This window comes from Neomonachus schauinslandi, chromosome 3, assembly GCF_002201575.2.
Source record: "Neomonachus schauinslandi chromosome 3, ASM220157v2, whole genome shotgun sequence".
Classification (NCBI taxonomy): Eukaryota; Metazoa; Chordata; class Mammalia; order Carnivora; family Phocidae; genus Neomonachus; species Neomonachus schauinslandi.
In genome coordinates this window covers 156,185,504-156,199,535 of record NC_058405.1, presented here as the reverse complement: position 1 = coordinate 156,199,535, position 14,032 = coordinate 156,185,504, and the positions used below count along the sequence as shown (strand labels likewise).

At 39.8% G+C, this 14,032-nt stretch overlaps 1 protein-coding gene and 1 pseudogene across 1 annotated transcript in view; one reads left to right on the top strand and one right to left on the bottom strand.

Annotated features, from left to right (window-relative positions):
• PLCL1 (phospholipase C like 1 (inactive)) overlaps positions 1 to 14,032 on the bottom strand; it is a 343,570-nt gene that overhangs the window by 193,938 nt on the left and 135,600 nt on the right.
• Positions 12,551 to 14,032, top strand: part of LOC110591973 — a 6,756-nt pseudogene continuing 5,274 nt past the window's right edge.

The window sequence follows — 14,032 nt, the reverse complement described above, 5'->3', positions numbered from 1 at the left end:
AGGTCATGATCCTGGAGTCCCTGGATCGAGTCCCACATCGGGCTCCCTGCTCGACAGGGAGTCTGCTTCTCCCTCTGACCCTCCCCCCTCTCATGTGCTCTCTCTCATTCTCTCTCTCTCAAATAAATAAATAAAATCTTTAAAAAAAAATGGGAAATATTTTGCAGAACTATGTGGCACAATTAAGGAATTGATTGAAGGTGAAAAATAAAAATAAGGGAAACCAACAATTTCAACAGGTAGGATTTGACTTAGAAGAGAGGGAATATGCCCAAGAAAATAAGGATGTGGGCAAAATAAGGCTTTGGGTATAAAAACTGTTATTCTTCCCTTTAGCACTTAAATCAGGAGGAAGGGTTCTCCAGAAGGGTGACTCCTGGTTGAGCAGAGGCCAGATGGGCCAAGAGTGAAGTGGCTGTTCCTGTAAAGGAGATGATCTGAGAACAGGAGAACATCAGCAATCTGAGGACTAGATTCAGGACTAGAATACCAGTGTTTACAATTTATCAGCCTAAGGGTAGACTAACACATCTACATGTACCCAGTATCACACAAAACTCACCAACTTCACATTAGTGAGAGATTTCTAAATCAAAGAAAGAAGCAAGAATAAAGAAGCAGCAAGGGAAGGGGTTTTGCCAGGACCAGTCATCCACTGGCCCATTCAACTAGCAGTTAACCAAGGCCAACCCTGCACAAGGTACTGTTCAAGGAAAAAACAAAACAAAAGACATGGTCTCTGCCCCCAAAAGTTAGAATCTAGTCAAAGGACATAACATAAAGAATATGTATGTAAGAAACAACAGTAACACAAAGGAATAATCATAATGTTTGAGTTTCAATATTCTAGCAGAGTTAAAGGAAAGAAAGATTACTTTAATGGAAGTGAATTAGAAAGAATGAATGAATTTAAGGGTTTTTGAGAAGGCCTGGACAGTCAAGCTTGACTTGATTATAAGATGGAAGGAAGCCAATATATAAAGAAGCAGCACAAGCAAATGTCTGTGGAAGAAAAAAACAGAAGAACAACCAAGTAAAGCAAGTAGTCAAATCCACTAGGACACAGAGTACTGGCTGGAGAGTTATGGTGGACAAGGCTGGAATCCCACCTGACTATCAAGGATCTTCATTGCTAAGCTACAGTGTTTGGGTTTTATTTGTTAGACAGTAGGAAGCCACTTAAGGCTTTAATCTGATTGTAGCTGGTTTGCTCTATCTGATACAAAGTAGTATTTAGAAAAGGGTGAGAGCCAGAAGAAAAGCAACGTGACTCCTACAATAATCCAGAAGAGTGAATGATATATACCCAAATTAAAGTAATGGGTATAGGCATGGGAAGGAAAAGATTAATGGAAGTAATATCTGTTCCTAAAATGTAGAATGTTCTGATTTTAATTAGCATATACACCTAGAAAATGAACATATATGTTATGAAAATGATATGGGAATATAGATATATATATATTATATTCCTATGGGAATATAGATATAGTATATATAGATATATATAGATATATATAGAATATATATATCTATCTATATATATATATATATTCCCATAGGAATTAGAAACTGTTCCCAATTTTAGTATAGTAATTCTTGACATACCATTCCCAAATCCTTAAGAGATTTCTCAAATGTTTCTTCTCAAAGAGAAAATTTCTTTCAATACTTTTTTATCCTCTAAATTAAAATAAATCACCATTATCACCTGTCAAAAGCTCTCCCATTATTGCCATATAGAAGGACAAAGGAACAGTGCACATTGCAGACTACCAAAAACAGTTCCTGCCATTAATGAACTTAAACATGAAATTCATAGAAGTCTGGAGGTGCTATCACTTACAAAGCTCCTCCTTTCTGAATGTAATCATACTTTAGCCAAAAAATTTCTCTAAAGCTTTTATTCCCAAGATGCACACATATTACATGATGCCGCAGAATAATTATAAATTACCACATAGTTCTTGACACCCACTATGATGATTGTTCATTAAAGAAACCACAGATGTCGGGCGCCTGGGTGGCTCAGATGGTTAAGCGTCTGCCTTCAGCTCAGGTCATGATCCCAGGGTCCTGGGATCGAGTCCCACATCGGGCTCCCTGCTCCTTGGGAGCCTGCTTCTCCCTCTGCCTCTCTCTCTCTCTCTCTCTGTCTCTCATGAATAAATAAATAAAATCTTTAAAAAAAAAAAAAAAGAAACCACAGATGTCAAAATGATAAAGATTAAAAATCTCTCCCCATCATTTTGAAGGAAAGAGGGGAAAGCCATCTGAGAAACTAAGTTGAGACTCTCTGCAGGCCTTCCTGCCTTCAATTTCTATCCCAACACAGTGAACAACATAATTTGTGGTGTTTTATTCTACTTCCAAAAAGCTTTGTGATCAGACACCAGAAAACAAATCTCCAGTTCTCCAGCATTAGAAAATTCCAGCTTTTCAGTTGGAATGAAACCTGCAGATCATTTCTCTCAGTCACCTCATTCTAAGGTCTAAAAATGAGGATCAAGGTCCTACAGCTGGTATGGCAAAGCTCTCTCACAGGCCTTCAATTCTAACTATTCGTACCCAAATGATGGGGTACCAGCCCCAGTGCATATACTGGGACACAAGGCAGAAAAATAAAAGACCAGCCACATACACACAGAGCAAGATAGCTTTTTTGTCCCCTCATGGAGTTGTGTACTAGTTCTAGGTTGTGGACCAGTCAAGATTCACGCAGATATATCCTACTATGACATTGGTGTCTACTTAGGAAATTAGCAAAAATGGAACAACATTAGAAAAAAAAACCAACTCTGGAATACACAAAGTACTATTAAAAACACTTAGAAAATATAATAAAACACTTAGAAAAGACTTTGATCCTTATAGATCTAATTGAATTTAGTAGGAGAGTATCAGTACATCAATCCAGATGCCTCTAAAATGGAGTTAGTGGTGGGGCACCTGGGTGGCTCAGTTGGTTAAGCATCTGCCTTCAGCTCAGGTCATGATTCCAGAGTCCTGGGATAGAGTCCTGCATCGGGCTCCCTACTACCAGGGAGTCTGCTTCTCCCTCTCCTTCTGCCCATCCCCCTGCTTATGTTCTGTCTCTCCCTCTCTCTCAAATAAATAAAGTCTTTTTAAAAAATAAAATAAAATGGAGTTAGTGGTGAAATGCTGATCATTGATATATTAACATATTAAGCAAGTGTATAATTCTGGTCCATTTATAACTTTCAGGTATGAAATGCCTCTAGGAATTAGAATCAAAAGAAATTATTAAGAAACCCATAAATTCTGTCAGTAACTCAATCACCATAAGGTACTACCTAATAATTCTCAATAACCCAAGGAATTAACCTCTGATCAAAATAGGAGATAATCAACCTGCACTCAGTCTGTGTGTAGGATTTAGTGATTCTTACTTGATATCAAGACTCTTCCAGGGGCATCTGGGTGGCTCAGATGGTTGAGCATCTGCTTTCAGCTCAGGTCATGATCTCAGGGTCCTGGGATCGAGCTTCACGTCGGGCTCCCCCTTCAGCGGGGAGTCTGCTTCTCCCTCTCTCCCTGCCTCTCCCCCTGCTTGTGCTCTCTTGTGCTCTCTCTCTCTCTCAAATGAATAAATAAAATCTTAAAAAAAAAAAAGACTCCTTCATAGCTGGGTTAGATCATGATCAATGCAAGCTGCCAGAGGCCTTCTTCTCCCTTGGGATTACCATGGCAACCACTGCCCACTCCCCACCTAAAAAGGCAGGTAAGGAGGTAACTCTACAGACAAGGAGCCCAATATGAAAACACAACATTGGTGGGTGTCTTCTGAGTTATGCCCTCTTATTAAATGGACGACCTTAGCTAAGCTGCTTAAATTCTCTGTGCTCAGTTTTCCTCTCCTATAAAATAACACTGTTCCGAAGATTGCATTCAATGAGATAAAGTGTGTGAAAGCACCAGCAGTATCTAGCACATGGCAGTTCTCTACAAATGGTACATATTATTATACTATGTGGAAATATGACTCATTCCCATAAAAGCAATAATGTAGGATCCACATCAGAATACATATAAGATATAAAATACTATTTACCAAGAGGGGTCATGCTCTATGAGAGGCTCATCACTAGGAAGAATTTCAGCATTGATAAATTTAATGGCTTCTCCTACTGATAATTGGGTGCTGCTTCCACAAAAAAAGTCATTTCTCCCCTTCTCTTACTATCATACCTTAAATCCACAAGTAGCTTGCTCCAGTGAATTAAAAGGTAAGCACTAACTGGAAGCGGAAACAAAATAAGCCATTATCAATGAATTTCACTTAAGCAGAGAGTAGTTTATCACATTCTTTGGCTCATCAGCAAGAAAGTATGGACTTAGAGCTGGGAAGGTTTAAGACAGGACATAAACTTTCACTACTTGACTATATTGCCAATAAGGAGCCTCAAGGGTATACTCCAAGGCTGTCCTGACACATGCTTCAGAAAGGACCTATTTGCTCAGGCAGGGAACACAGTGATAGGGTCCAATCAGTCCCAGTAAACTGATCATGAACACTCACCACACAGAATGAGTTCGGACAACTGTCCTAACCAACCAAAAGAGACTGATTAGTCTTTAAGTCTCTTGATTGGCCTTGTGGACCATTAAATATTTATCAGAAAACAATCAATCACTTAATCAATGGGACTTCTACCAACCCAAGTCCATGTTCCTCAGTCATATCCAACAACCAACCAGTTCAGAGGGTTAAAAACCTGTTACTTTGATGCCAACCTGCCAGCCTTTAATAAAACATCTTTCCTACATACAGTGCCCGTATGTTCATCAGGATTCTTTTTGCTAAGTGACAAAAACCAAGGTTAGATCAGCTTAAGCAGAGTAAAAATATATAGGAAGCATACTAAAGTATCTACGTTATTAAGGGACTGAACACTCAAACTGCAAGAAGTACACTTCTCTCCACAGTCTGACCCTTTCACTGTAGATTGGTTTCCTTTTTGGGGCAGCAAACCTAGTTATCAGAAGCTCCTGGGTTTCACACATTATAAATTCCCCCAGCCCAAAGGAAATTTTTCCTAATTCATTTGAAAATCTCAGGGGAAGGACCAGCTTGAGTCAGATGCTCACTACTGACCAGTCCACTGTGGCCCACTGTGGTGATAAGAGAAATGATGGAGTAGGAAAGCAGTGCCCACTGGAAGCTTGAGCCATTCCCAAAGGTAAGGAGGCACTGTTCCCAAAAGAAAGCAAAGGATAGTGCTGGATAGACAACAAAGGCAATCCACTATAGGTATTTATATGCAATTTTTATTTTAAAATCAGCATGGTGTGAAAACATATATGTTTGTTCATTTTGTAACTAAACCTTCACCAAATTTAACCACAAATTGTATAGCCTTTCAAGTCGGGTACCTTATTGTACCCCTGATCTTCTCAGGCCACTATTTCCACTATTGCCACCTCTAGACTCTTAGCTGAAACACAATGAACCTCCTAAGTAGCAAATTCTACAGGAAGAAATGCATTTACAATGATTTCACAACCGTGCTTTTCTTGTCTAAAGCAGCCCTTAGGCAAGAATTATTTTCTTGTTATTCTAGGTGTCTAATTTTGGCCTCAGATAACCTAAGAAGTTTTTGCAAGGCAATTTTATTACTGGAAACAATTTCATTATAGGAGAATATTAAGCAACTGGTAGAGTGAAGTCAAAAGGTCAGTATGCACATATAAACCACTTTCCTAGTTTACAATTCTGCCTGCTTATATTTAGCAAATTCTGAAGTAGCAAAATAGACTCAGTAGAAATATTAAAATATTTTTAAATTATCTTATGTTAGCATTTTTAATTATTTCCTCCAGAAACATATGTGCTGACTTTGATATTTGCAGTACACAAAATATTTTCAAGGCACTGGTTCTGGGGTTTACAAGATGGCTAATAATGAATCTTTTGTTGTCTTCTTCCTCTCTTAAGTGAAATGATCTCTTAATATCATTTGATATGCCATAAATCCTTACCTGTTTAAATCCATGTGATCGTGGTATACATGATCTTTGGAAAACAAATGTCTACCCATAGTCACATTCAGGTAAACAATTTCCAGAACATTAATCATGTCTGATCTCCCTTCCTGAGTGATCAGAGGTCTTCCAGGTTCAGGTGCTGGACAGGGTACAATAGTTCCCTACCCAGGTATAGAACTGAAGAATTGATCTCCCACAAAGCCACAGGAGCAAGGGAAGGAGAACCAGATCCAAAACAAAGGGAGATCAGACAAAGGAGACTGCACTAGTTGGAGAAGCAGATAGTGAAAAAACTCATGAGTCAGGAGCATGGGTTTAATGCAACATCTAGTAAAGCTGAAGAAGAGCCACTGGGGCCCAAATTACTTTAAAAGAGCAAGAACCCTAGATTTTTCAAGAGAAATCATCTTTGCTATCCAAAATTTTACAACTCAATAGTCAACTGGGGTCTGGGTCTCCCACCAAAGCCCTGCCCAAAATTTCTGAGGATTCCTTAGGTGTGTAGAGGATAAGGATGGGGCAGAATTTGCATTCTCAAAGTCAATTCAACTCCTACTTCCACAGCTTTGTCTGTCCTCCACCATTTGACCCAATGCCAAACTCAAGCTTTACTGAGGTCCCCATCCATTACCCCACTCACATAAAGCTTCCATGAAGATGAGAGACTTTGTCAATTATTTAAAGAGAGATATAAAAGGAGTATATACAAGAGCAAAGCAAACAATTTCAAATCAAACACTGAGCATCTCTTCTTAACTTATCTTTTGGCCATCCTACCACTGGATTATTTCCACAGGTCCCTTCACCCAGCTTTGCAGCATCTGCAAGCTTCTCTCTCCTCTCTTTCTCTGTTTACCTCTTTGGAAAGAGCACAACAAACTCCCCTCCTTATGGCAGGATGTCAACTTACCTCTTCTCCCCTGCAACCTTGGGTCTAGCCTCCAACATGTTCCTCTGTTTCACTTTGTGCCCCTAAGTGAATTTTCAAGCTGTTTTTACAAATAGAGCTTTTCCCTCCCTTCAGAACTTGAATGATAGTTGTTAAGATTTGGATTTAACTACTAATTCCCATTTCACAAGACTGAAGTGGAATCATTTGTCCCTAAATGGAGCTAATAAGGAGAAATGAGTTTGGGTATCTCTCCACTCCATGATTTAGGGACAGTGCAGCCTGAACTAAGGAGTGACTCCACATGATCATTCATAAGTTTGGGCATCTGAGTACAGTCTGGCAACCATTCTCCAGCCTCTTCTCTGATCTCTCTAGTTGTGGGAACTGACTCTGCTTTTCAGAAATAAATTCTGACTTTTGGTTCATCAGAAAAGGTACATATAGGCAAATATTGATCATCTTTGAAATCTCAGGTAAGTCCCCTATGATCCCACATTCCACACTGCACCAAGCTGGCTTATAAGAACTCTGGCCCCTGAAACCTCTCCTCACCCTGGCATACAGAGAAGCAGGAGAACTTTCTATGAAGGCAGGTTCCAAATCTGGTCTGATTCTGCTAAAACCACAGATGACACTGGCTCATGAGAAAAAGCAAAAAGGCAAACATGACATGGAACTAGAAATCCAGACAGGTCTTGGGAGATCCAATTTACTATCCCTCTGCCTTGGGTATCACAAGGAATTCAACACAAGTTACACCAAAAGCCTTCTACCCTTTTGGATTCATTTGACCAGTTAAATATTTTATGATAATCTAATTGGGACATAATCTTTAGCCACCGGATATTTGTTTTTCCCTACATAATGTAATCTGAATACAAATCACCCAAGAAAATGATAAATAGGCTTGATATATAGAAGTCCCCAGTTCACTCATCATTCATTGATTAACTCAACAAATGTTTATTGAGGGCCTACCATATGCCCACCAGCTCAAGCTCACAGGTTTTCTAGAAAGCTCTTGCCATGATTGTGTTCACCCATTTAAAAAGCCACACACTTACAGAAGAGGTTACTGTTTCCAAGATGCATGTGAAATCTACATGAACAATACTCCTTTCCTAGCCAGCTATCATAACAGACCTGTCAAAGGAGCAAGGCATGGGTTTATCCTCATTCCCACTTTCTTTCCCTAAAACACATCTGGTTCTTCACTGTTCTTAAAGGCATCTTTGAGTTAACAAAACCAAAATAAAAGCTTTTTTATTTTTCCCCAAAACTGTTTCTATCCCAATGTTCACAGTTCATGGTGTCACCTTTCACCCAGTTGAAAGGTAGCCTTACAATCACAGTTGATGCTCCCTCTCTCTCACTTCTCATATCCAATCCACCAGCAAGTCTCTTTTGTTCTACCCAAAATCCCATCCACCATCCTGCAACCCATTTTTCACCATACCCACCACTACTGCCTAAACAAAGCCAACAACACTTTTAACCTAGACAATTGTAACATTTTCTAACTGGTGTCCCCATTCACTCTTAACCCCTTACAAAATCCATTCTAGCATCTAGAAACTAAACCCACATATGTCCTCTACTTCTCAATGGCTTCTCATCACACTTGAAATAAAATCTTTACGCTGTTACAAAGGGCCTGTATCCATCATTCTCAGTTTTGGCTGCTCATCAGAAACACATAAAGAGCTTTTAAAAATACCTAAGTGCCGGGCACCTGGGTGGCTCAGATGGTTAAGCGTCTGCCTTCGGCTCAGGTCATGATCCCAGGGTCCTGGGATCGAGTCCCGCATCGGGCTCCCTGCTCCTTGGGAGCCTGCTTCTCCCTCTGCCTCTCTCTCTCTCTCTGTCTCTCATGAATAAATAAATAAAATCTTTAAAAAAAAAAAAATACCTAAGTGCCATCCAGATTAATTAAATCAAAGTCTCTGGAGGTGGACTCCAGCACTGGTTTATTATTGTGCTATTGTTGTGGTTGTTTTAAAGTGTGCTTTCAGAGTAGAGGACCCCTGCTCTCCATGTCTTCCTCTCTGAGTTCATCTCTTGCCCCCATCCCCTCCATTCATTACTAGCCTCACTAGCCACTCTGAAGGCTTTCTTCAAACCACAGTTTCTCTGCTTTACCTGTAAAGCTCTTCATTCCCACCCTCCACCCCCCACCCCCCACCACTGACCATCTTCATCTCACTGGTTCCTTCTCATCATTCAGGTCTCTACCCAAATACATTACCTCTTTGGAGGCGTTCTGGGGCCACCTAATAATCTACACCAGTGGTTCTCAAAGTGTAGTCTCTACAGCAGCAGCAACACCCGACAACTTTTTAAAAATGCACATTTGCGGGCGCCTGGGTGGCTCAGTTGGTTAAGCGACTGCCTTCGGCTCAGGTCATGATCCTGGAGTCCCGGGATGGAGTCCCGCATCGGGCTCCCTGCTCGGCAGGGAGTCTGCTTCTCCCTCTGACCCTCCTCCCTCTCATGCTCTCTGTCTCTCATTCTCTCTGTCTCAAATAAATAAATAAAATCTTTAAAACAAAATGTACATTCGCAGGACTCACACCAGGCCCTTATTAAATCAGGGGCCCTGAGGGAGAGAGCACAGGAATCTTAATGTTTTAATGAGTCCTACAGGTGACTCTGATGCACACTAAAGTTTGAGAAGCACTAGTGTGTGTGTGTGTATGTAATGCACGTACATATGTATATATTTATCTGACTACCTCTACCCTTCTACTCTTTTTTTTCTAAGATTTATTTATCTGACAGAGAGAGAGAGAGAGAGCACAAGCAGGGAGAGGCAGAGGGAGAGGGAGAAGCAGGCTCCCCACTGAGCAAGGAGCCCGATGCGGGGCTCGATCCCAGGACCCTGGAATCATGACCTGAGCCGAAGGCAGACACTTAATAACTGAGCCACCCAGGTGCCCCCACCCTTCTACTCTTTATTACCTGACTTTACCTTCTTCCCAGCAACCATCTGAAATTTTTATTTAATTTTTTAAATTGTCTGTCCCTCCCCCCACCCAGAATAAGCTCCCTGGAAACCTATGTTCACTCTTACATGCCCAATGATTAGAGTAGTATCTGATACATAGTAAGTACTCAGTAAATATTTATGAATAAGTGAACCCACAAACAAACCAATCTAGTCCCTTTCTCCCCCAGAAGCTCTAAGGGTTTGGTTTGGTTTGTTTCCCTCTAGAGTCAGGGCCCCTGAGGAAGATGTATACAGGGATCTACAGCAGAAGGTCTCAGAAAACAATATCAAAATCAAACCAAATGGCCATACACCAGGCAACTCTAGCTCTTCAGAAGGGAGTTTTTTTTAAATGTTGAACATGCTTGGCTCATATGAATGTGAAGTAATTGCTATATGTGACTAATGCACAGCTGGAAGGCCTCATTAAATCTCAGGTAGCCTGCCAAGGTATTTTTCCAAGGAGACAAAAAGGCAAGGAAAGAGCACTCAAGAAGGTATACGAAAGCAGAGATAAAGAGGGGATTGGGCACTCAGGTCGGAAGCCAAAATAATCCCACCCCCAAAGGATATTCTCCCTTGACTCAGGACCCTGGAAATGGTGGTTTTCTGTTCATACGTGTGTCTCCTCCCACTCTACCCATACCACCGTTCCCAATAAATGAAAAGTATCTTTTGTTTGATTTAAATTTCTTTAAATTTTAGTGACGAACTTTGCAGATCTTTACATTTGTAACATCTTTTTCTGTGAATGGCCTGTTCGTGTAGTGTTCTTTTAGGCTGTTTGCCATTTTCCAGTTAATTGGCAATTAAATTTACTCTTATGTATCATATGTGCTGTCATTATTTTCCCTACTTTGCATTTCACTCTTGACTTTGTTTTGATGATTCCTCCCTCAGTCACAACTTAAATTTTTATTTAGTAAAATGTACCCATCTTTTGTGTTAATGTTTCTGATTTTATGTCAATAAATAGAAAAGCTTCCTCTACCTCTAATACACTGAAATATTCACCCATACCTCCTATCCGTACTTCTGTGGCTCTATTTTTTTTTTTTTAGGTTTAACTCTTTCATCCATTTGGAGTTTATTTTGGTGTGAAGAAGGAGGAAAGGTTCTGGGGCGCCTGGGGGGCTCAGTCAGTTAAGCATCTGCCTTTGGCTCTGGTCATGATCTCAGGGTCCTGGGATCGAGCCCCGCATCGGGCTCCCTGCTCCGCGGGAAGCCTGCTTCTCCTTCTCCCTTTGTTCCTCCCTACTGCTCATGCTCTCACTCTCTCTCTCTCAAATAAATAAATAAAATCTTTTAAAGAATTTAAAAATTTTAAAAAAGAACGAGGAAAGGTTCTAATATTATTTTTTTGTCCAAATAATAAGTCCATTTAGGAAACCCTATAACCTCAGCATTTAGCACAGTAAAACTGTACATAGTTGGTGCTGAATTTCTATCTACCAAATTATTGGAAGGGTGATGAAGCTACAAAAGAACTATGGATCACACACAAAAACAGATTCCAATAAAACATGTGGGTATTATGACTTTAATGTGACATTAATACATATTGATGTATATTTTAATAAGTAAGTAGACAAGTATTAATCAATGCAAATTTGGTTATTACTAATGCCAATTGCAACAGTAACAATAACTACTGTTTATCAAGCACTTACTATGCTTCACACACTGTAAGTGCCTTAAATATGTTAACTTACTCAATCCTCAAAATATGAGGAGTTTCTATTCCTATCTTAATTTTACAGATGAGAATACTGAGGCATCAAGAGATGAAGAAACTTGCTCAAAGTCCCATGACTAGCATCTGGCAGATTAACACCCTGAGATAGAAGCACTGAGAATTCTATGCTTTAACCACTATGTTATCCTGTCTTGTAGATCATTGTTGACCAAAAATAGAAAAAAACAACAGGATGTTTTTGCTATTAACATCTAAAAGGTGTACACATTTTATTAGGACATTCTATGTTTCTAATTCTGTATTTCTAATCTGAAAATTGAAATGATATGCCCCCATCCCCACCCTCACTCAATCTCCCTCCAAAATTACCTTCCTCAGAACTCAATATTACCTTTGCTTACAATATCTGATAAAGGACCTATGAGGGTCTAACACAAGGTAACTCAACACTTGAACTATATCTCCCCTAACCCATATTCCTTCACAGCTTTTAAGTTCAAAATCCCACCACAAATTGCTGCAATTTCCAAGCACGCCCTGATCTGAAATGTATGTACTACAGAGCTGCACTGAATAATCTGGTCTATGTAGCAAAGTCAAAAATTCCTTCTCAGAATCTTACACTATAAGTTAGGTTTTTAAAGATTTGGACAAGATTATTCAAAATATTATTAACAACAACAGGTGTCATTTTGTAACTCTAGCTTTTATTTAGAAAAATGAGTAGAACCTTTGGTATCATGATGGCAACATAAAGGCATTTTTGCTCCCTTCTGCTCTCAAAATTCTGAAACCACAAAGATGACAGGAAACAAAAACACAAACTCCAACTTCAGTGAAATGAAGAAGTGACTATAATCCAACATTTGAAGATGGAAAGCAGATGGAAGGAACATTTTAGCAGAGAGGAGAAAAATCAAGCCAATGACTACAAGAAGCAAGCCAATTTGCCCCTGGAAATGCTTACGAAATGGAGATGCTGGGTACTTTGGAAGATGAAAGTAAGGGCAGTTGCTAAAATGAAGGGATTTTTAGACTCTTTCAATCACTGGTGGGCTGCAGCTGGTTTGTACCAGCTTGCAAGGGTGAACTCTGCAGTGACCTCACATTGGTAGCTTGAAATCAACTATAAGATGAATATTTGGAGAAGGTGGCAAATGCTACAAATCAGAGTTTTGTTTTGTTTTGAATTTTTTAGAGAGCTAGTTGTTAAACATTTACCAGCACACCACAGCTCCCAAGTCCTAACCTTCAGCACCCACTAGAAATCTGAGGTTTATTTTCCAGAGAAAGTAAATGACAGAGGTTTCAGACTCAGGCACAGCAGTCATGAAAGAGGGCAAGTGAAAGGTACAATGCTGAAAACAAGTGCAATATGTGAAAATCTGTACAGTGATCACAGAAATTGCCTTCAGGTTGCATTCCCCTTGTCAAGAGATTGGGGATCCTTCTCTGGTGAAACTAAACTGCCCAAGAGAAAAGGCTTAGGTATAACGATATTTTGTGGGTGGGTAGGCCCCTCAAAAAAAGATCTAGCTAACTTCTCTGATCAACTTGCGGTGAATTAGTCCATTTAGACATGCAAAGTCTACAAAATTCATTTCCCAAACACACTTTTTCAAGAAGCCACTACAAGTTATGCCTTAACCAAAACCAAAAAATAAACTAAAAAGGAATAGGACATGGATTTAGAAAACAAAGAGAGAGGCAGTGGGCCCTCCCAGAGTAACAGCTGTGCCTCAGGCCCTGTGAACACAGTGCACACAGGGACAGGAGGCAGAGGACTCTAAGAAGCAGGAAAAAAAGGGGAGTTGGTAAATTATCTGGCTGCTTGAGCATACAGAATACTGTACTAGAGATATTTTGCAGAACTGTTAGAGGACATTGGAAGACATAGCATTCCAAAAACATTAAAGGGAAAAAATGAGGCAATTATTAACTCCGGCTAAAAATAACAACAAAAATAAGAAAAGAAATGCAGTCACACAAGAGATCACTCAACTGTGGAAAGCACTGACATAGTCATAAGAAGATACTGGGAAAAGATGTAACTAAAAATTTAGACATAATAAATTATATAAGGAAGAAGTAAAGTTTTTAACTTTACTACATAAACCAAATTATTTAGTGCAGTTTTGTTTCATTTCAAATCATTTCAAATCAGAGCATGCTTGGAAATAACAGCAATTTATGTGGGATTTTGAACTTAAAGATGAGGTATAAGTAAGTAAAGATCCTCATATGGGCGCCTGGGTGGCTCAGTTGGTTAAGCGACTGCCTTCGGCTCAGGTCATGATCCTGGAGTCCCGGGATCGAGTCCCGCATCGGGCTCCCTGCTCGGCAGGGAGTCTGCTTCTCCCTCTGACCCTCCTCCCTCTCATGCTGTCTGTCTCTCATTCTCTCTGTCTCAAATAAATAAATAAAATCTTTAAAAAAAAAAAAAAAAAAAGTT